Genomic DNA, 23,915 nt, shown 5'->3' with positions numbered 1-23,915 from the left:
ATAATGACATTGAATTGTGCTCGTTTCCAGAGCCCATATTCTAGGTTCCTTTTTCCTATTCCACCTTCTTTTTTTTTTTTTTTTTTTTTTTGACACTGAAGAGTAGCAGACTCTGCCACTTTGGTTAAGGATTATTTTGAGCTGAAGGCAACTGAGAAGCAGAGACAAGAAACATATGTAAAGGTGTCTCCTCTCCCTTCTCTACCAGGAAGGACAGATGTGAATCAAGGGAGACAACTCTAGACCGCAGTCAGCTCAGAGACGGCACCAGGGGGACCTCATAAACATTACTAGCTAGCCCTTAGCTTCCTCCCTTTCCCTGCCCTAGAAACCCAAAGTCCTTTTCCTTTGTCTTGTCGCTTTACTAAAAAGTTACGGTTCTTTCATTCTGATGCTATATCAACCCAAGCTCTAGCTACCCCTTTGAGTCCCTGATTACCGAGTATGGGCAGGTGTAGGGGAGACACGTGTTGACAACCTTCTGTTGTTCCCTTGTCTTTTGCAGAGCCCCAGCCAGACAACCTAGGACCACAGAGGAAAAATTGGTAAGTTTCAGTATTTCAGGGGAGGAGAAATACTTTCCTTGTGTATTACAATCTTCTTCTTCCCCTACTCAGAATGCAAATTATTTCCTTCTTGGAGTTCATAAAAATGCCCAGTTGACCTTATTTCCTAGATTCTACAAACCTTATCAGTGGCATGATACTTCATAAATTTAATAACAGTGTGGGATCAAGCCTGATTTTAGGGTCTTAACACTGAAAGGAAGGATGATAAAATTGAAGTAAAGCAAGTTAATGATCTGCAGAGAAAATGGACTTCAAGGGAACCAGTAGTGTGTGATTTCTTGAACTGAGTAGGATGTGTGTAGGTTTCTCTTGTATTCTTACTCTTAAACTTTACAAATATGTTAGCTATATTTATATATACATAAAGTATACATTGGGTTGTAAATTTAAGTATATATGCATACATACCTACAAATGTATTTCATATGTATACTTGGTAAAGACATCCATTTGTATTGGCTGATTTCTGGTTTGGATGGAGCATAGGCCAGTCCTCTCCCTTGAGATTACTATTCTTTAGTCATTTTTCATCATTGTTTATGTAACTCATGGATTGGATTGCTTTTGAAATAGACTTTCTCCGACTTAATTTCATAATATTACTTCTCCAAGATCACATTTACTAGGAATCCTTCTTTATAATTGTGTAAAAGGAAAAATCTCCCTGGATAGGAGCACTTGCCTAGGAAATATCGAGATGAAAACTGTTTCTTGAAAATTATTCTAACCCTCCAGCCTTGTTAAAGAGTCGTAAACTTTGAGTGACCCCACATATGTGAGGCTGGCATTGGACCTGACTGAAGACTCTTTCCTGACCAAGGAGCATGAGGATTTGCGTTAACTAATCCTGAACAGACCAATGGAGACCTCCTGCCTGTCCAGAGGGATAGTTCTCGAGCCTTAACGGGCTCATCTGCCATGAAATCCCCTTCCTGACTTCCCCCCATCTAACACCTCAGTGGGATTCTTCACAGGTATGTTCTTAAAAATGGCAAATAAATACAACCAGCTTTAAAAATTTCGTCCTGGCTCGGGTTGATTTTGCAGTACTGTTGAAACCTAGAATCAGGCTATTAATTGAATTTAGGGTTTAAATAGGTCTGAAAATATACTTACAAGAACGAAGCTGAAGTTCTCTGTAGTCAAGGTTTGATCTAGCATTAACTCTGTCAATGAAAAAAATGTCATCAATGGCTTTTTTTCATTATTTCTTAGAACAATTGTCCTAGCTCAGATCATTTTAGCAGAACAAAGTCAGAAACTGAATTTTTTACCCTTCTTTTCCCTCCTTTGATTTTCCGTGCTCATGGCTAGCACACCAGTGGCTTGCAGATGAGGTTTGTGTTTTTTTGTTGTTATAGTTGGAGCTTTTAAAAAAATTCCTTGCCAAAACCTTTGTTTTATCCTCTGCTGCAGAGAGTACATATCATGAATGTATCCAACTGAGCTCAATTATATCAAACAAAACAAACAGAACTTGGGAAGTACTGCTCTCTGTGCCTGCTTCCCCAAGAAAGGTAATAAATTGGAGTGGTCTTTTCATGGACACCACGTGGCTGTCGTGGGGGCCGTGATACAACATGGGAAGGCAAGGACTGAAGTTACATTGTCCTAACAAATGGGTAATCCGTCCCCAACCTGAATTGGGTGAACACTACACCCATCAGTGTTTCCATCTCATTTAATGCCCGTAAGAATGAATTCACTTGAATTCAGTGGCCGTAGGCTCAGAACATTTGCAGTGTGTTTGTGCTGGGCTCTAAGACTGATCACTTCAGCTTTTTAATGCACTTGCTATTAAAGGACATTAACCCAAGGATACAGAAAGTAGAAGAAGATGCTCAGAATTGCATCACAAATTAAATTATTTTCAAATTTCTTCCCACTCCGAGCTCACATACTAATTTTATACAGCCATCATCAATGCTTTTATATGGTTATGTTAACCATGTATTTTGTAATGATATTTAGTGGGTACATAATGTTACATCAGGTCGATTAAGCAGTTTCCTTAAACATTCTGTTATTCCTGGTCGTGCAAAGTGAAGCTGTTTTTACTGAAACAAATGACTAAAATTAACCTGTTGTTTAATAGCAATGCAAATGGATTTTTCTCCGTTGCCATTTATTTTAGAACAAATTTCATATAGTGGTCAAACGCTAGGTACTTTTCTGATGACTCCTTATGAATTTTCAAATACAGATATTTTTCTCAATGATGTGAGGATCATTTATAAACATCACATCTCTTTTTCCATAAATAACGTCAGTGGCTATTTCCTAAATATGGCTGTTTTCTTACGCAGTCACAATATATGTATGAAAATCAGGATGCCTAACACTGATACACTACTCTCATATATACCACAGGTCATGTTAAGATGTTACCAACTGTCCTAATAATGTCCTTCATAATAATATTTTCCTGGACCAAGTCAAGTCCAGAATCACATTCAGTTGTTGAGTACCTTGATTCGCCTTTCGTATGAAACCGTTTTCAGCCTTTCTTTGGCCTTTCGTGACCTTAAGATTCTTGAAGGACATGGGCCAGTTATTTTGCAGAATGGCCTTCAACGTGCATTTGCCTGATGTTTCCTTGTGACTAGATCCAGATCACACATTCTTAGTAGGAACACCACAGACTCGGTGTTGTGTCTTCCCAGAGCATTATTTTAGAAGACACAGGCTGTCAGCTTGTCCATTTGCTGGTGATACTAAGTTGATCATATCATTAGATGGTGTCAGCCAGTTTTCTTCCCTATAAAATTACCATTGTTGCTTTTGTGATTAGTAAGTAGCTGGAGAGAGATACTTTGAGATTATGTAAATATTCTGTTCATTAAAATTTTATCCATTTTATCCATCTCTTAATACTTGCCTGCATCAGCCATGACTGATGGTGGCAAAAAAAGTGATTTTATAATAAAATTATAAAAATTGTTTCTATATTTATTAGTTTTCTGCTCTACATGACCATTTTCTCTTTCCCAACATTCATTTATTTACATCAGTCTAGATTCATATTTGCTTCTTTAATTCAGTTTTTATGCCCAGATTGTTCCAGATTGTGCCTGCAAGGAACCCCTCCAGACCGTCTCCTGACATGTCCCCATATTAAACACTGATTTACTTTTTGGCACAAGATGTTCTAGGCTTATCTTGAAGTTTCTCTACTTCTCCAAGAATCCTTGATTCCTGTAGTGGGTACTGACATATAGAAATGAAGGTCTGAGGCGCCTGGGTGGCTCAGTCAATTAAGTGTCTGACTCTTGATTTCGGCTCAGGTCATGATCTCACGGTTGAGGAGTTCAAGCCCTACATTGGGCTCTGCACTGACAGTGTGGAGCTTACCTGGGATTCTCTCTCTGTCTATCCTAAATCCTGCTCACATACTCTCTCAAAAAAAAAAAAAATTCAAGGTCTGCATGCTTGGACAGAATAGTGAAAATTTGTGGCATCTGACCCACTCCCTCCCACATGCCCCTAGCTCATTGTGGCAAAAGCACTACTCTGTGTGGGGCAACTAAAAATATAGGCTTCCCTCTTCCTGTAGCTCACAGGCTAGGACTCTAGTTCTTTGCCAAAGGAGTAAATCACTAGCATTTCTAATTTCCTTTAGCTCCTGATGGCAGAAGCAATTTCCCCAGAAGGCGTAGCCGAAAGCACCAGGTTCCCTTTTCCCCACATAGGATGGGAGCTCCACTCCGGGTTGTAGCAAGCCAAGAATGGCCCGAATTATCTTTGCCTCAGATTTGTTCTTAAGGTGTAAGTTTCATGCTGGAGGGAGAAGCCAAGCCAACTAGGTGACACTAGTCACCCAGCACGTGCTTTTAGAGCAAGATGTCACCACCACAGAAGAAGGGGGCCACTGTCCTTATCCCCAGCTCCTGTACAATGTCCTAGAAGTTCTTACAGAAGCTCCCGTAGGATGCCCCAGAAGGGCAGGCTCTGTAGAAGAGGGACTCTTCCGTTCTACGAGGGAACCTTGGGAAAGAATATGGAGGTGTCCATACTCAAAGACATTGACAAAACAACAGAGATCTTAGTGGAGTGTTTAAGAGGGAGCCCATAGCTCCATGATAATGGTAGCCAACAGCACAATGGTAGGCCAGTTAGAAGTTGAGCACAATCAAGGAAAGACATAGCCATTAAGAGCCATTCTGGTTTCACATCCAACTTTGAGTGTTGAGAAGTCTCTGCACAGGTGCTAGGCTGAACCCATTCAGGAGAAACTAGAACTCTGTGTGACACAGATGTAAAAATGGTCCCCAAGTCACACATCCGTCAACAAAGGGCAGAAGCCTCACTGTCACTAGAGGATCAAGCACAAGCTCTAACCAAACATTGGGTGATCCATAAGCAACTCAGAAACTGGGCTCCTTAGAAAACTGGGCTCAAAAATACAATCACAACCATCCCTGGCGCTCTGGAATAGTGCATGCATGGCCAGGACTGTGCCCTTCCAGGAGTGATTGGGAAGGGATTTCCAAACTCCTAATCCCTGACTGAACATGGGGCAAAGATCTAAACTTGAACTGTAGTAGGGGCCTCTAAGCCAGATGCACAGAAAATGGTAAAGGCTAAAATCTGGTTGGCCAAGAGGGCTTAAGCACAGATGTTGAACAAAATGTGGCTTCTGCTGACCCAGGGGTAATGTGCAGGCAGAATTTGACAAAATCCAGTACTTTTCAGGCTAAAATATAATTTAAAAGTCTGAGCACAGCTATTAGACATTATAGATACATTAGACATCAAAGATGTTAAAAGGACAAAAGTCATGTTTAAAGAATTAAAGGAAGATATGACAATGTCTCAAGAAGACAGAACTTATTAAAGAGAAATAAAGGGAAAATCTGGAGTTGAAAAGTATAACACAACAACTCACTAAAGGAGGGGCACTGGGGTGACTCAGTGGGTTAAATGTCTGACTCTTGATTTCATCTCAGGTCATGATCTTGTGGTTCATGGGATTGAGCCCTGCATTAAGCTCGGACAGCCGACAGCACAGAGCCTGCTTGGGATAATCTCTCTCCCTCTCTGCCCCTACCCCACTCGCTCTCTTTCAGAGTAAACAAACTTACAAAGTCTCACTAGAGGAGGGGCACTTAGTTAAGTGTCCAACTTTGGCTCAGGTCATGAACTCACAGTTTGTGAGTTTGAGCCCTGCATGGGGCTCTGTGCTGACAGTTCAGAGCCTGAAGCCTGCTTCGGATTCTGGGTCTCCCTCTCTCTCTCTGCCCCTCCTCTGCCCATTCTCTATTTCTATCAAAAACAAACATTTTTTAAAAAATTTAAACTCACTAGAGGAAAGATAATTTCAAGAAAATGAGAAGACAAGCCCCATGCAGGGAGAAAATGTTTGCAAAAGACACATCTGATAAAGGACTGTTATCTGAAATATGCAAAGAACTTTTACAACTCAACAATAAGAAAACAACCTGATTTAAAAAATAGGACAAAGACAGCAGCAGACATTTCACCAAAGATATACAGATATCAAGTCAACATATGAAAAGATGTTCCTCATCACATGTTCCCACATCCCAGGGAAAGGCCAAAAAACTATCAGAATGTGCCAAATACACAACACTGACAACACCAAATGCTGATGAGGATGTGGAGCAACAGGAACTCTCGTTCACTGCTGACGAGCGTGAAAAAGGGTGTAGACAGTTTGGGAGAGAGTTGGGCAACTTCTTACAAGACTAAACATATTCTTACAGTATGTTCCAGCAATGCTACTCCTCGCTATTTCCTCAAAGGAGTTGAAGACTCTGTCCACACACGAAGCTGCACACGGATGTTGACAGCAACACTCTCCATAACCACCAAGATGTCCTTCAGTGGGTGTGGATAAACTGGAGTCCAGCCAGACAATGAAATATTGTTCAGTGCTAAAAAGAAATGAGCTATCAAGTCATTGAAAGAGGGAAGAACCTAAGGGCATACTACTAAGTGAAAGAGGTCAATCTACAAAGGCTGTGTACTGGGCGATTTCAACTATATGACATTCTAGACAAGACACACCTCTGGAGGCATTAAACAGATCAGTGGTTTCCAGGATTTGGGGGAAGCAGGGATGAACATGCCGAGCATAGAGGAGTTTTGGGTCAGTGAAAATATTCTAAATGACATTATAACAATGGATACATGTCACTGTACATTTTTCCAAATTCAGAGAGTGTACACCAAGAGTGAACTCTAACTTCGACTATGGATTCCAGGTGGTTGTAGTGTGTCACTGTAGGTTCATCAGTTGTCATAAACATACGGCTCTGGTGGGAGACACTGATAATGGGGAGGCTGTGTGTGTATAGGAGCAGGTATATGGGAAATGGCTGTACCTTACTCTCATTTTGTTGTGAACCTAAAACTGCTCTAGAAGACATCTCAATTTTGAGCTAGAGGACCTATTCAGGAAAATTAGACAACAGAAAGTTACAAAATTCATACAGATTGAAAGAAAGAAAGATAGCTCTATTCAAAGATGGCATGATCTTTTATGTATAAAGTTCTAAGGAGTAACTAAAAACACTTTTAAATAAACTAATTCAACAAGGTAATGGGACACTAGAATATTTTAAAAATCAATTTTAACGTCTATACACCAGCAATGAACAAGCCAAAATGAAATTATTAAAAAACAAAACTACATGCACCCAGGGTACTTGAGAAGATTGCAATATCCAATATGAGAAACCCCTAGGCTTACGATATAGCAGAATATTTGCTTAAGTATGGATTTTGTTATTAAGATGATGCAAATATCTCTGAAAAGGCAGCATCTCCTATTATAAGAAAGTCTGGGTAATTACTAGATGAAATCAATTTGTTGCCAGAAGGAATCACACCAGTTTGGAAGGGAAAAATTAACAAATATTTACACAAAGAACAAGTTGTTTAGGAGTAAGGAGACCCAATACATTAAGCATGCAAAAAATCATTGGAGGTTTCTTTAGAATCTACTCAATCAGAGAAACTTTGTTAAAAGAATATGCTGTAGATATGACCACACTACTTTGCGATCTACAGGAAATAACTAAAAAGCATGACCTTATCAAAGGAACTTGTCAAAAGATACATTGGATCGTACACACATTCTGTCTCTCAGTCTAAAAAAAAATCTACCAGGTGTCTTTTTAATGCACTTAGAAGTTCTAACAATGGAGAGAAACTATACCCTTGATTTGATCCTTGCCATATAAGCTCTATCATCCTTTCTTGAACAAAAACCTTGTGAATTTTATCTTTTACCTCTTGATGATAAAAAGCACTTTCCTCTTTCAGCTCTACATGTCCGTACGGGGCTCTACGCTCTTTTACTTCCCAAATTATTTCAGACCACACTCAATTTCATCAAAAATTTCATCAAAGAATTGACAAATGGCCATTAGTATAGTCTTCGATATCAGTTTGCCTCTGAACTATCATTGCTGTTGATGTCACATGTTAGTTTCCATGAAGGTAGCCCCTCCTACTCAGAATAGGCCAGTTGTGCAAAGAAAGAACCCCAAATCACAGCGGCTTAGTTATATTTTTCCCCAATCCAAGCAGCAGGTGACTCTGCACATTGATCATCAGGGACACAAGGCTACTTGGGGCCGCCATATTTTTAACTATTAGCAAAGGGAAAAAAGCCTGTGGAGGGTTTCAAACTAACATGAAATTCTCTGTACCAGAAGCACAGGTCACTTCTGCTTCCCTGGTCTCACAAGTCACGTGATGCCAGTCAAGCTCATGGGTTTTTGGAAATGCGATCCTTACATGTGAGAACCAGTGTGAATGGGGGATTTATACCTTTGTGGGGGGGTTATTTATCCCTGTAAGAAGTCCTCAGGATTTCAGAAGTAATGGTTAAATTGGGAAACCATTCTTTTTGTACAAAAACAGAGCATCAGGCAAAAGTATGTGCAGAGGTACACGGCACAAGAAAATGTTATATTAACATGCTAGAAGTGGAGGGAAACTTAAGTGACACAGTACAGTGGAAAAATATATTTCAATTTCAGTCTAAATATACTATTTTTCCTGATCCCTCTGCAGGAGCAATCACAATATAATAATACCTATGCCATTTAGCAAAATTCCCTCTCACCTATCAGGATTAATCATAGCACTTTCCTTTAATGGAAATACTTGCTCGCTCAAGTTTGCAATGCCTGCCACAAAGAAAATCAGCAAATAACATACTTAAAAGGGATTTTACTTTTTTTTAAGTTTATGTATATTTATTTGGAAAGAGAGAGTGGGTAAGAGGCAGGCGGAGAGGAAGAGAGAGAATCCCAAGCAGGCTCTGTGAGATCGTGACCTGAGCTGAATCCAAGAGTCGGGTGCTTAACCGACTGAACCACCCAGGTGCCCCCCTATTAGGGATTTCCAAGTCATTTAGTAGTATAGTCGTAAATATTAGTGCTTTTATTAACTTAGCCCCAGACTGCATAAAGCAAAAATTAGCAGAATTGTAAGTGACTCAACTACCAAGTGGTAATGCCGGGGTTCAAAATCAGCCCAGCACTGGCATCACCACTTTTGGCGAGATGCACTATTTCCTTTGATAGATGAATGTGAAAATTAATAATTATTCATTAATCAAAATCAAAATACAAAACACCAAAGACTTCCATTCGTAATAGCAAAACATGCTGTGAGGTAACTATAAACAGTCTTAAAATATAACCTTTTAAAGGACCATGGTATTACTAGATAAGAGACAAAAATAAGAGAACGCTGACCTCAGAGTCATACCCAGGTGTGTGTGGAGACCTGGTTTCTAAAAGAGACATTATTACCAGTCACTAGAAATGATGGTTCTCTTATTAAATGCTAATGGGAAAAGTTAACATCCATAGGGAAGAATATATATTCCTTGTTCATACTACATGCCAGAGTCCAGCCCAAATATTCTAACCACCTCAACGAGTAAAGCTCATCTAAAATGTCTAGAAAAGATATAGATAATTATCCTTAGGATATTAAAGGAAAGAAGATTTTCTTAAAGCAGCACAATCATAAAGGAAATCCTGCGACAATAAAATAAGTATAAACAGATTCAAAATGTAAGACACAGACAAGGAGTGTCTTTATAGCTTATGCAAGCAGCCAGTATAAAGAAATCCTAAAAATCAGTAATGCACAAAATATGTATGAGCAATTCACCTGAAAAGCAATAAACACGTAGCCAGAAAATGTTCAACCTCACTGGTAATCGGGAAAAATGCAAATTGAAGCCAATATTTCAGTCTTTTACAGGAGAAACTGTAGTATATTTTGAGGAAATTGATCTTAGGAGAGAATCAACAGATTGTGTTATTAATGGCTAATATGACGAGGAGAGAGAGAAATTCATATTTTGCTTTGATATTATTTGTAGGCTCTTTTTTTTTTTTTTTTTGGCTTCCTTCAGTACATCAATTTTTACTATAAATAGTTCAGGGACAGACAGCAGAGGGGATATAATCAAAGCATGCCAGGAAATAATGTGTGGCGCAGTCTTGAAGGAATTTAGAGGCTTTTGCAGCATCATTGAGTTGACAGCCGTGCCGAAAACATACACCTACACAAGAAATGTAGCCTGAAGTAAAGACGCTCTTGGCATATCATTTAACAGGGTGCTAATTAGATGAACAACAACAAGAAACATGCCAAGAAGATACTTTGGGAGATTTTTTTAAATGCTGAGTGGATGGAATAAAATGCTAAATATTCGCATTTGAAGTCAAGATGTTTGGTTATACACTGCTACGTAACCTACCACCCCCACATAGGGGGGTTTAACCCAGTACTTTATCACTTGTCACAGTCATGTGCATTGATGGGGCTCAACGAGACAGTTCACCCTTGGGGCCTCACAGACAGTTGCCATCAAATGGTCGTTGGAACCGGAAGCTCACATGTCCGGTATCTCAGCTGAGGACGAGGGGAATATCTGGGGAGTGGCCAAGAATCCTTACACGGCCTGGTTTTCCCCAGAGCCAGCCAGAATAAGAAGGAATCTTCCAGCTTCTTGTCACCAGCTTCCCAAATCCCAGAACATCAATTCCTTTGCATTCGAGTGGTCAAGCCAGTCACTTAGGACAGCCCAAATGCGAGAGGGCTGGACACGGGGCGAACTGTATGCCATCTATTGTACAAAGCAAGCGGTATGTGGAAACAGGAGGAAAGTAATGGCAGGTAGCTATCTTTGGAGACTAACCACCACCCGAGATAACTTCCCTAACTCTTCACTCCTCAGAGTTGATTACCCAAATCATTCCATGTGCTAGCACTATATGTGAATGGAGGAGTTCTTCAAGCTCTTATCCCCAGGAATGCACGGGCACAAGCCAGCACCAACAGAAGTCTAAGTCATGAGTGCCACCATGAGAAAGGGATGTTATACCCTCCCTTCCTAAAATAACTCTTCCTCTGGCAGGTTAGTCACCTGGCTTATTCAGGGGATTGTCTGTATCACTGAATGCCAATTAAATCAAGTCTCAGGGGGCGCCTGGGTGGCTCAGTTGGCTAAGCTTCCAACACTTGATCTGGGCTCGGGTCATGATCTCATGGTTTGTGAGTTTGAGCTCCACACTGGGCTCTGTGCTGACAGCATGGAGCCTCCTTAGGATCCTCTTTCTCCCTCTCTCTCTGTCCCCTCCCCCACTCACTCACACACACACATACTCTCTCTGTCTCAAAATAACCATTAAAATTTTTTTAAAAATTCTAAGAAATCACATTGATTAAATGATCTTCTAAAAATAGTACATGTCTGAAGAAATTTCTTCCTTGATGTGATTTCACCCATGTATCCTTAGCTTTAATTTTTTAAACATTTATTCATTTTTGAGAGTGAGACAGAGCGTGAGTGGGGGAGGGGCTGAGAGTAGGAGACACAGAATCCAAAGCAGGATCCAGGCTCTGAGCTGTCAGCACAGAGCCCAACACAGGGCTCAAACTCACAGACCGCGAGATCATGACCTGGGCCAAAGTCAGACGCTTAACCAACTGAGACACCCAGGCACCCCCAGCCCCACCCTGCCGCTGCCCTGTCCTTTACTTTCTTTAAAACTGAGATAAAACATCAGTTTATTTCACTGAAAAGCAATTAATAGGTCAGAGTGATATTTCCTTCTGATATTCCTTTTCTTTTTCACATTGTTTTCCAAGTGAGTAGCTATCATATGTCTGGCTAATAGCATGTGGTATGAACTCTCATTATCAATAATTCATTTTTAACTCACTTTTGGAGATATGGCATAATTTCTCATTTATTCCAAACACGAGTTCTTCCTCAAAACCTATGTCAGAATTTTCATTTGTATAGAAACTATTTTATAATTCGTCACTAGGAATGTTTTCTTTATTAAGTGCACAGTTCAGTATTGTTAACTATAGGCATGAGGTTGTACAGCGGATCTCTAGGACTTACTCCTAGGACTGAAATTTTATGCCTTTTGAAGAGCAGCTCCCCATTTCTTCCCCCCACCCCCACCCCCGGCTCCTGACAACCACCATTCTAGGGTTTTTATGCACTTGACTAATTTTAGATGCCTCCTATAATATTACAGTATTTGTCCTTCTGTGTCTGGCCTATTTCACTCAGCATCATGTTTTCCCGGTTCATTCATGTTGTTGCTTATGGCAGGACTTCCTCCTTTTTAAAGCTGAATAATATTCCATTGTATGTATTCACCACATTTTCTTTATCCATTCATCGGCTGATGGGTACTTAGGTTGTATATCTTGGATACTGTGAATAATGCTATAGTTAACATGGGTGTGGAAGTATTTCTTCAAGACCTAATTTTTTTAATGTTGATTTATTTTGAGAGAGAGAGAGAGAATGTGGGAAGGGGGAGAGAGAGAGAGAAAATCCCAGTCAGGATCCACACCATCAGCATGGAGTCCAGTGAGGGGCTAGAACTCAAGAACCATGAGATCATGACCTGAGCCGAAACCAAGAGTCGGACACTCAACTGACTGAGTTACCAAGGTGCCCCAAGATCTAATTTTAATTGTTTTGGATAAACAATCAGAAGTGGTGTTGCTGGATCATATGGTAGTTCTATTTTTAATTTTTGAGGAAGTTCCATACTGTCTGCATTCCACAATGGCAGGACCATTTCTCATTCTTATCAGTAATGCACAAGGGTTCCCTTTTCTCCACATCCTCACCAACATTTATTTTCTTTTTTGTTAGTAGCCATCCAACTGGAGTGAGGCGATATCACATTGTGGTTTTGATTTGGATTTTCCTGACGACGAGTGAGGTTGAGCATCTTTTCCAGGTGTCTGTTGGCCATCTGTATCTGTGCTTTGGAGAAACATCTATTCAAATCTTTGGTCCATTTTTTAATTGGGTTATTTAGGATTATTTATTTTGCTATTGACTAGTACAAGTGCTTTGTATGTTTTAGAGCTTAACCCCTGTCGGATATAGTATTGGCCAGTATTTTCTCCCATTCTGTGGATTGTTTTTTCATGGATGATTGCTGTGCAGAAGCTTTCTAGTTTGATGTAGTCCCACTAGTTTATTGGTCCTTTAGTTGCTTGTGTTTTTGGTGTCCTGTCCAAGAAACCATTGCCAACACCAAGGTCATGTAGCTTTTCCCCTGTTTTCTTGTAGGAGTCTCATAGTTCCAGGTCTTTGTTTGAATCTTTAATCTGTTTTAAGCTGATTTTCCTATATAGTATAAAAGAAGGCTCAAATATTTCATTCTTTTCCATATGGATATCCAGTTTTCCTAGCACCATTTGTCAAAGAAACGTCGGGAAAGAAGTCATTCTTGTTTTATTTTAAATCATAATTTCAATTTCACGTCTTTTTGCTCTCAAAAGATTTCTTTTTCTCATGAAATTCAGGGATTACATTAAAAGGTTAGCCACACAATTTAGCTTTTAAACATCTCAGTCTTGCAGCTTGGACTTCTGATATTGGGAAATTCTGAGCTCAAAATATGTTTCTTTTTTGCTTAATTTCTTTTTGCTGTCAGTCAAGGATCTCTTTTCTACATTATAAAAGACTGTTCTTTACGGAGAATGGTTGATATTTAGCTCTATTCTCTAATCCTTCCCTCTTTTATCTAAAGCTTTGTATCCCAAAGACGAGCATACTATCCCAAATGTCGAAGCTATAGGACACTTTGCCGTGAATCCTGGCATGAAGGACAACCCAGATGATCTCATCAGTCTCTTTATGTGTGTGTACAATTAAAGCTGTTTTGCAAAAACTAATTAATGAACTGAAAAATCTTATTTCTTGATCTTTCAGCTATATTCCGCCAAATATAATCTGAACGATTGTCTCTCATCTCAGTGTCAAACTCTTTTACAAAATGGTTGTGTGAATAAAACACTCCCATAAGCAGTGGACAAGAGCTTCTGTTATCTCCCACCCATACAAACACGATATTTTGCCCAGTTTTTGAAAATACAATTCTAGTATTACCTGTGATGAAGAGAAATTCTTGACTCAAATGTAATTGAACTTACTAATGATTTGCACTCTTTAATTACCGGAAGAAATCTGTATTTTAGGGTAGGAAGAAACAAATATCTAAAGTATCAAGAATTTTGCAGTGTTGATTTTCCAAGTGTTTTTACAATTTCATGCACTCTGGGGCGCCTGGGTGGCTTAGTCGGTTAAGCATCGGACTCAGGCTCAGGTCATGATCTCACAGGTTCGTGAATGCATGCTGACAGCTCAGAGCCTGGAGCCTGCTTCAGATTCTGTGTCTCCATCTATCTTTCCCCCTCCCATGCTCACACTCTGTCAATCTCTCTAAAACATAAACATAGAAAAATAAAAAGTACAAAAAAATAAAAAATAAAAAAATAAAAAGTACAATTTCGTACACTCTGAAGAAATGCATATATACGTATGTATGTACACATAGAGCATATTACTATATTCGTTATCCCTAACGCTATACAAAGTCTCAAACCTACAGATCATGCCAATAACTCCAGCCACTTGACTGCCGATGTCCCCCACTTGAGAAAAGGCAAACCATAGGTCAAGCCATGTATATATATGACCTCTCTTCAAAAGTGCAAAGGTAATTCCGCAGCATCATGGGGAAAAAAATAATTTACCTTTGCATTATCGTACTTCCAAGGGTTTGGTTTGTGTCGGGTTTTTTTTCCAAAAGAAAATGTGGCAGCTCTACTTAAAACATTTTGCATTTCAGGACTGTCTCCCTCTGAAGCGTAATGGGAATTGTCACAGAAACAACCCTAAGTACAAGAAAATATTTATTTTAAAAATCTGCTCTAGTTTTTCCTGGTTGTTGAGGAGATGAGTCCTCTTTTTAGGAGCAAGTTCTCTATTTTGTGAGTATGTAGAGGATTATTGACCTTCAAAGTTTTTCACTCCCAGGAGTCATTGTTTCAGGCATCATGAGGCTTAATTTAAGTCAGTGTCCCACATCCTAAACGTTGCTGAAGACTGTGCTGTCTCCTCACAGGATTGATTTTGGAAATTGTGTGATGGAATAGAACAGGCTATTGTTTGTGTTTGAGGGGGAAAAACACCCATGATATTTCCCAAGGCAAGTAATTATCTTCAATAATATTTATCCTTGGTGTATTCAGAGTTAACAGAAAAGCACAGGAGAAGGGAGACGTGTAAATACTGTATTTGTTTTTCTCTGTCTCAAAGTTTACCTGTTCTTCTAATGAAATGCTTTGTTTGACTTTATTTAAAATAGCAACCTCTTCATATTCCTAACTCTTTATAATTTTGTCTCTATGACCACCTCATAACTATTTTAACAGTTGTGCCCAATGCTGGAAAATACAGATCTTAAATATAGGGATATATTTTAAATGTGCATATTTATGTATATTTAATATATAATATGTTTCTAAAACTAAATCCATAGTTCTATTCTAAATGTACATATTTTAAAAAGCAGTGGACACAATTTATTTTCTCATATACTTTTTTCTGATGTTTTAAAACTTAGTTATCCTAGTTTCTTCAAAAAATAGGTTTATGGCAGGGTGCCTGGGTGGTTCAGTCAGTTAAGTGTTGGACTTGGGCTCAGGTCATGATCTCATGGTTCGTGGATTCAAGCCCTCTGTCGGAGTCTGTGCTGACAGCTCAGAGCCTAGAGCCTGCTTCGGATTCTGTCTCCCTCTCTCTCTGCCCCTCCCCTGCTCGCTCTCTCGCTCTCTGTCTCTCTCTCTGCCTTCACACTCTCAAAAATAAATAAAACTATAAAAATTTTTAAAAATAGGTTTATGGCAACTTTCAAAATATAGAGACTATAATGAAATCAAAATAATAAAACACTTAAATGGGGAAAATCACGTAAAGGTAAAACAAAGATACAGAATACAAGATGAAATCTGGTTCGCATCAAGTTGCTAGAAGGGACAGTTGAATTGACTTCCTTTTCTCCATCAATCAGTCTAGTGAGGGGAGCACATTTACCCAACTGCTTGGCTACGTCCTAAAAATGCTATTAAAGTCAGTGCTCGAAGAAAACACAATTATCCTCACTTCTGCTGAGAAAACCTTTCCCCATTAGCATCAGAGACCCTGTGTAAAGCGCAGATTGTTTTCAACATTTTATACTAAATCACATAGGTTTCACCTTATATGTTAAAACATCCCTCAAAATTATAATGACAGTGATGGAAAACTATAGTTGAGGAAAAGTGCCCCATGATGGTGTCAGTAGGCTGGGTTCTTGGTTCAATCCTCCTCTGGATCAATATAAGGATAGAGTTTAGAGCACCCAGAGAAATGGACAGATTAAAACAGTTCAGGTCTCAACTACAATCTTTGTAAATTTCAAGGAACCAAGTTGTATTTATGGATAATGACTGGGGTGCAGGTGTTCTATTTTACCCTTTCTAAGTATACCAGCTAGCCACAGTGGAATTTCATTCTTTGTCAGGAGAAGATGTTGATAAAGCCACGGGCCATGTATAAATTAGCCTCCTACCTACCCATGGAGGACTGGTGGGCAGAGCCTCGTGGTGTTCAACACACATGTGTGCGTGCGCCCCACCCGCACCCCCCGCCGTAGACTCAAACCTCAGAACTCTGTCATAAATATAGCCTGGGAAAAGTTTAGAGCAGATATACAAAGACCATGAATCTCTGAATAAGGACCCAAACAATAACAAAGTCTGAAAATAAATATCCTAGTATAACCAAGATTAATGTATCAAAAGTATATCCTATCCTAGGCCTGTAGCTCTTGGACTTCTGGATTTTAAAAATTCCTTACAAAGTACACACACACACACACACACACACACACACACACACACATTACATGCATGCTCATGTGTATATAAGCATAATATCTACATACTCCCACTACCTTTTATTGCACATCAAAGCCAGAGAAGCTAAGCATGCCAACATGGGTGTGTGCACACACACACCCCTCTTACTCTGCCTCCCACTGTCATTTAAAAATATGAAGGTTATTTTAACGAGTCCAAAAGGTCAACTTACTACCAGAGGATGTCGGCCTTAAGAAAGAAATTTGATTTGTTAAATTTTCTTTTTTTTTTCTTTTCTAAGATTAAGTTCACTTAGTCATAGACTAACGCAAGCATTAAGCAAGTTCTGTCTAGGAAACTGAATGAGTGCCTTTGCTGGCTGGGGTTCAGTTAGTTAGTTTCAAGCTCTAGCCATGAAACAGATCCCATGTTAAACACAAAGCACAGCCTGATAAACAATACACAGGTAATCCCACAAACGATGGTGAAATTTCACTTCCATCAAGTTCAGTGAATGAGAAGTTCCTAGTGCAATGACAGTTCTTAACAATGATTTGTCTACTTGGCCACCTCCCGCAGCCTCACCAGTGAACAGCACAATGGCAGGGAGGCGTCCTGCTGTTTCTGCCATAGCTATTTGATCCCAATTAGACAGATGTGCCTTCAGTGATCCGACATATTTCTTGAGGATCTACTATTTTCCTGGGACTTTTTCAGGGGTTCCAAAGAATTTGATATTCAATGATCGATTAGCAAATGGCGTATTTATTATTTGGCTCAGTCTTCCCTAACCCCTAGGCTATGAATTTTTTTTGCTTGTTAAAACATCTTAGAGAACACTCTAGTTACATCCAACAGAAATGACATGACATGGCTTCGTCAGAAAGGAGAGAGTTGCTAGGTTACCCCTATATTCTTTAAAATGACCCTAGCTCTATTACATCTAGCAGAAAACCCTCAAAATTGTTATTGTACTTCCTACTTAGCTTTGATGTCAGTTTACCTATATTCTTACCATATTATGAACTTATTTTGCTAATACTCATCAGGATGCAGGAAGAAATAAGAGGGGAGATAGGATTCCCATGCTAACTTGACACTCTCCCCAAAATTTTACAAAGGATATAAAGAAACATATTCATATTTAAAGTTATAGTCAGGGCCAATTTTAATATCTTTAAATTTTAAAAGTTCAAGGAACTTCATGACAGTTTGGATATAGACACATCCAGTGTTGAGAGGTGAATTTAATGGTCTCTTTCTCTATATACTTAATAATGAGGATGGTAAGTTGAAAAATTGATGTTTTTGCTTCTGTTGATTTATGCATTTTCTAAGAGACTACCATTGTGTTAGCCCTTATAAAACTGATAAAAAATTAAATGCAGAAGTATACAGTATGCCAAAATATAGTTATGTTTTTCCCAGATATCTTTGTCTCTTGGACATACATTTTTTAAATTCACTTTAGGGATATTGTTTTGCTCACTTCCGGAAACAAATGGGCATTTTTCTGGCCTAAATTGATCACCTACTGCTCACAATGCAACATCTGGTATTTTTCAGTTGCCAAGCCAATGGAATCTGTGCTTTTAATTATAAACCTTACGTTATTTCACTGGGCACAAGTTCCCATTAGGATTCGGTTTAAACTGTACTTATACCCAACACTGTTCCTTCCTTCCCTCTTGGTTTTTTCACATACCTTACACCACTGTGAAGTGCCATTCCCTGTTTTTGTTATAGTAGGTCCTCTCTCCAGACTCCCAGCCTAAAGCCATTCCTGGGAAGATCCTGCTACACTTTGGTCCCTACCAAAGGTTTGGAAGGATTAATGGCAAAGCCAGGTCATATTTGATGGCTTAATTATTTGGGACCAACTTCAGTAATAGTCTCTACCCTTTGTGTTCTTTTTTTTTTTTAAGTTTGTTTATTTTGAGGATGGGAGTGATGGGGAAAGAGAAAGAATCCCAAGCAGGCTCCACACTGCCAGCGTGGAGCCCAATGCAGGGCTCAGTCTCACGAACTGAGAGATCATGACCTGAGCTGAAACCAAGAGTCAGATGCTTAACTGACTGAGCCACCCAGGTGCCCTTTCACTCTTTGTGGTCTTGCACAATCTCTCTTAACTATTTCCTTCTTGACCTGTGAGGCAGTTCCCTTTTCTTCTTGACCTATGAAGCAGTTTTATTTTTCATACTATGTACCTCAAGTCATGATCTGCTCAGTGAATGAGCTCATCTTCAAAGCTGAATGGAAAGTAACCATACAATGAGCAGAAGGAAAAAGTCAGAAAGCATGCACTTTACCTTTATACTTTTAAGACCTTGCCTCTATTCATTATTTATTGCTCCATAACCACCTGCTGTGGTTTTAATGGCCAAACAAACACACATTTATTCTCTTATAACTCAGGAATTTGAACACAGCTCAACTGGGTCCTCTGCTTTAGGCTTTCCCCCAAACTTGGCAACCCCATTGTCAGCCAGGGCTGTGGTCTCATCTGAAGTCTTGACTGCGAAAGAATTGGCCTCTGAGCTCATTTTTTTGGTCATTGGCGGGATTGTTTCCCTTGGGCTGTTGGGTTGAAGGTCTCAGTTCCTAGATGGCTGCGAGCTAGAAGTTGCCCTTGGCCTGTGGGCCTCCCCAACATGGCAACTTACTTCCAGAGTAAGCAAGCATTACTAATAAGATGAAAGTTAACGTTATTATGTAACTTAATCACAGAAGGGATAACCCCCTCACCTTTGCTATATTCTTTTGGCTAGAAACAAATTTCTAGGCAAGCCCACACACAGAGGGAGGGGACTACAAAGACTTGTACTCAGAAGCAGGGACCATCAGGGGTCACCTTCGAAGCTACCTATTGCAGCATCAACATAGAAAGATAAATGTTGACGATTTCCCTGTCTACCATTAGGTTATGTCCCTGGGAAAATTGTGGTTCTCACACAGAATAACATCTGTTTCTATAGAGGCAGCAAGCACAGTCTGGACCTTACTCAAAACCACAAGCTTTTTTCTGTTTGGGCAGCATTTGAGAGCTAGCTGCTGGCAGGCCAGTCTTCCTAAATTGACCTGGCTGAGGCAAGAATTAGATTTCAGGGAGAATCTTTCCACATAATGGCCTTTTAGCTATTATGTGAAAGGGTAACCATGGGCCTGTAATTTATTCCTCCCTCCTCGGGGATCCCTGAAGAAGTTTGACCCTGACCAGAATTCTTTGCAAATATCGACGGATCGAATATGCTAGCTAAAAGATAAATGAGGGTCCTGAAAGGGTTTGCTATGCGCTGATTACTAATTTAGAAATGATTTTAGCATTACATCCTGGTCCATCTAAATTGTTTGTGTTGAATTATCTTGCAAATCACAGGCTGAAGCCCTGCTGAAGCATGGAGGCTACACACAGAGCCAGAACAAGGCCAGGTGCCTAGTGAGACTCTGGAACTCATCGGCTTCCCTGGCTAGCTTGTCATATATTCTTGACAAGTTCCAAAGCCAAGATATGCCTGGCGTGGGAAGAGACACTCGGGAAACTGTATCTGCAGGTTTGGACCCTCCCAGAGACTATACGTGTTATTGCTCTGGTCTCATACCCATCGATAACTATGCATCAGGCTGGTGCTGGGCAAAATGAAACCATCTTTCAGAAGCAGTAGGAACGATAAAGGTAAATGCAACTTTAGAGGAGTTAAATGACCATTGGAGCAACTCATCTCCGTAACAGCTTTGAGATATAATTGGCACACAGCAAACCACGCACATTCAGACTTTTGGCCCACATATACACTTGGGAAACCATCACCACAAGCAAGAAAATGGATACGTGTTGTTTTATACTGCTGACCCAAACCATGATAGATACTGTGATATGAGGTGCTCCCCACATTTGGGCCCCTCATGTAATATTGCAATCTACAGGTCAAGAAAAGACTCAAAGACAGCAAAGCTCAGGTACTATACAGGGGACCCAATGGTGGTCAAGATGCCCACGTGCCTCAAAAGAAAGTTTAGATTAAGGGGAAAAATATAAAGAAAGAAGAAAAAAGTAATAATGGGTGTAGTATGCTGGATGGAGTTGCTTATTTCTGTTGAAAAGGCAGGATGATATGGGGCGCCTGGGTGGCTCAGTCGGTTGGACGCCCGACTTCACCTCAGGTCATGATCTCATGGTTCGTGAGTTCGAGCCCCACGTCGGGCTCTCTGCTGACAGCTTGGAGCCTGGAGCCTATTTCGGATTCTGTGTCTCCCTCTCCATTCCTCCCCTGCTCACACTCTCTCTCTCTCTCTCAAAAATAAATATTTTTTAAAAAATTTTTTTTAAAAGGCAGGATGATAAAGGAAGCAATGGCAAAGATCCTCAGTAGGGTGTTGGTGGCAAAATCTTGTGGCCTGAAAGATGCAGAAGCAACTTTAGCTCTGCCTATGACACCCACAAACCTTCACCACACCTTCACATTCACTGCATATCACCTAATATGGATAAGCATAAATCCAATTATACAAATCCATGATTTGGAATGGAAAATACATAAAGAAGGACAGAATTTATTCCCTAGTTAAAACGATAACATTTTTAAAGCAAACTGAGGGTTTGGGATTTGCTCACCCAACTCTCAGGAGGGCAATTGAAGAAACTAGAAATTATGTGGGTGGAGTGGCCTCTGGGAAATAACTAAAATATTTAGAATGATTGCCCTTGGGACCCAGTGTATCATAATCCCCATGGGGGGTGGATGGGACACCCAAGAGGACTTTAAGGTGAAACTATCAACATGCCATGATAGATAATACCAGATAAAGGTTAAACTCTAATTTGGAAAACTTGATGAGAGAAGGTTTTCACTGGTTGCATCACCTTTATTAAAATGCATAATTGGGATGGGTGCCATGTGTACGTGGAGGACCATGTCTCCCCCATTATTAAATTGTCTTCCATGTCTGCCTTCAGCCTGGTCTCAACTGAAATACTAAATGAGAATCTTTGCAATTCCCAAGCCCTCCTCTGTAGAAAATATTAAACAATATAGAATTCCAGGAGTGCAAGAGGAGATTAATGCTTTAGTTAGCATTAATGGTTGGAGCAGGCGTATTGATCTCCATTAATTCTCTTTTTAACAGCCCTTTCAAGCCAAAAGGCAAAGCAGATGATTTGCAGATACTGATAGTGGACGATTGGGAATTCATCTAGGTAGGTCTACCAGTTGCTTCAGATGCACTGTAGATATGATTTCAAAAAAACAAAAACAAAAAACTATGCACCAAAAGGCAATGGGCCAAAGGAGACTAGTATGTAATATCGATTTAGTTCATGTTTGCTCTTCTATTTTTATTTCAGAAGCTCGTCAAGTACAATTTGTGTTCGTGTGTTCACCAGTCACCATCTAGTGTAGCTTCACATGGTCTTAATAACCATTAAAACTAAGGTGGCGGGCATCTGGGTGTCTCAGTTGGTTAAGCGTCTGATTTCAGCTCAGGTCACAGTCTCACAATTTTTGAGTTCGAGCCCTGCATCAGGCTCTGTGCTGACAGCTCAGAACCTGATGCCTGCTTTGGGTTCTGTGTCTCCCACTCATGGCCCTTTCCCCACTCATGCTCCATCTCTCTCTCTCTCAAAAATAAATAATAAACATTAAAAAATTTTTAAAAAGAGTAAGTTGGTAACATTAGTGAAATATAATTGCCTCCTCAGAGGAAGGAGCACAGGGGAATTTAGAGATTGAGAGCATAGCAGACAGACTCCATTAAAATTCAAGACTCACCCTAGTCTCTGAACATTTGAAAAATAACTAGAGCTAGAACCACAAAGAACTTTCTTCATCATGTGAGAAATAATTTATGATCTGATCTTGACCCTGCCACTACACAGTCCCCAGACCGGAGAAACTATTTGAGTTATGGCAAAATCATAGCTCCCATTTGGGGATATTGTTAGTCCTATTCACAAAGTCACCAGAAAGAAACCGGAGATTGAATTGTGCCCTGACAGAAACAAACAAATAAAAGATTTATAAAGGACTGCCAATCAGGCATTGCCTCTTGAGCCTTACAACCCCATTGCACAAATGACTGCAGAAGTGTAAGCAACTAGAACACACACAGACCAGAGCCTTTGGCAGAAATCGATATAGCTACTCAGTGGAGAAGGCAAGGATTTTAGACTTGAAAATGGTCCGATGCAGCTGCTCAATGCAGCCATTTAGAAACGTAATTGTAAGCTTGCTGTTGGGCATTGGTAGGAATTGCTTCTACTACAGGAAAGCTTCAGACAATCTCAAAACCAGAAACACCCATCATGACTTGGGTGACTGATGGCAGATAAACATTCAAATTGAGGAAGCATCTCGATGGCGCTCACTGACAGAGGGAAATGGTATCCTCAGAAATACACGTTAGCCAGGGTTCAAGAGCTGTTCACTGCATTTATGAACAGATTTCTTCACTGCATTTGAAGCCTTTGGTGAAAACCCTTCAAAGTCCTCTCTGCGGTGGCTGCTGGATTGCTTGAACCCCCAAATCCTCCCCTAAGTCTACTGATTGGATTTCCCAAACCAAAAGTCATGAGGCTGTTTGGAAATCCATTCTTACGTGTTCTATGTATGGTATATCCTTCGTGGAAGAAGGAAAAATGCTGACGTGGCATCATGAGAAGCTTTATGTTACGCTGAAAACAATTCGCTAATCCAAGTAGAGACACTAGAGGGAGCTATCCTTCAGGAGACTGGACAGGGCTGGCCATCCATCTAGAGACTTGGTAAAGCAATCTGAGAATACAGTCTGTATTATTAGACTCATCAAACATCAGTCTTGCCAGCAACTCTGGAGAAGAGCATCTACCCTTACTCAGGGGACATCTTAATAGTAATGAAATCATATGTATTTAACAGACAGTGGTGCTAGTGGAAAAATGTCACAAAGACTGTGCAGTTCGATAAGATAAGGTGCAAGTTACGTGTGGCTATCAAGCACTTGAAATGTGGCTAATCCAAGTAAGATGTGTCATACGTGTAAAATACATATGGGATTTCAAAGAACACAGATAAAGAATGTAAAATAGCTCACTAATTCATTTGAATTACATGCTGAATTATTTTGGATATATTTGGATAAATACATTAGTTT

The 23,915-nt window shown here is 39.9% G+C and overlaps 1 long non-coding RNA gene across 1 annotated transcript; it reads left to right on the top strand.

Moving 5' to 3' along the window:
- The first annotated feature begins 331 nt into the window (after positions 1-331).
- Positions 332-23,915, top strand: LOC125916324 (uncharacterized). Its single transcript, XR_007455869.1, has 3 exons — positions 332-545; positions 1,305-1,543; positions 20,167-23,915. It is a non-coding gene; the product is annotated as an uncharacterized LOC125916324 (long non-coding RNA).

Source organism: Panthera uncia, assembly GCF_023721935.1.
Source record: "Panthera uncia isolate 11264 chromosome E2 unlocalized genomic scaffold, Puncia_PCG_1.0 HiC_scaffold_20, whole genome shotgun sequence".
Lineage (NCBI taxonomy): Eukaryota > Metazoa > Chordata > Mammalia > Carnivora > Felidae > Panthera > Panthera uncia.
This window is presented reverse-complemented; position numbering and strand designations above follow the sequence as displayed.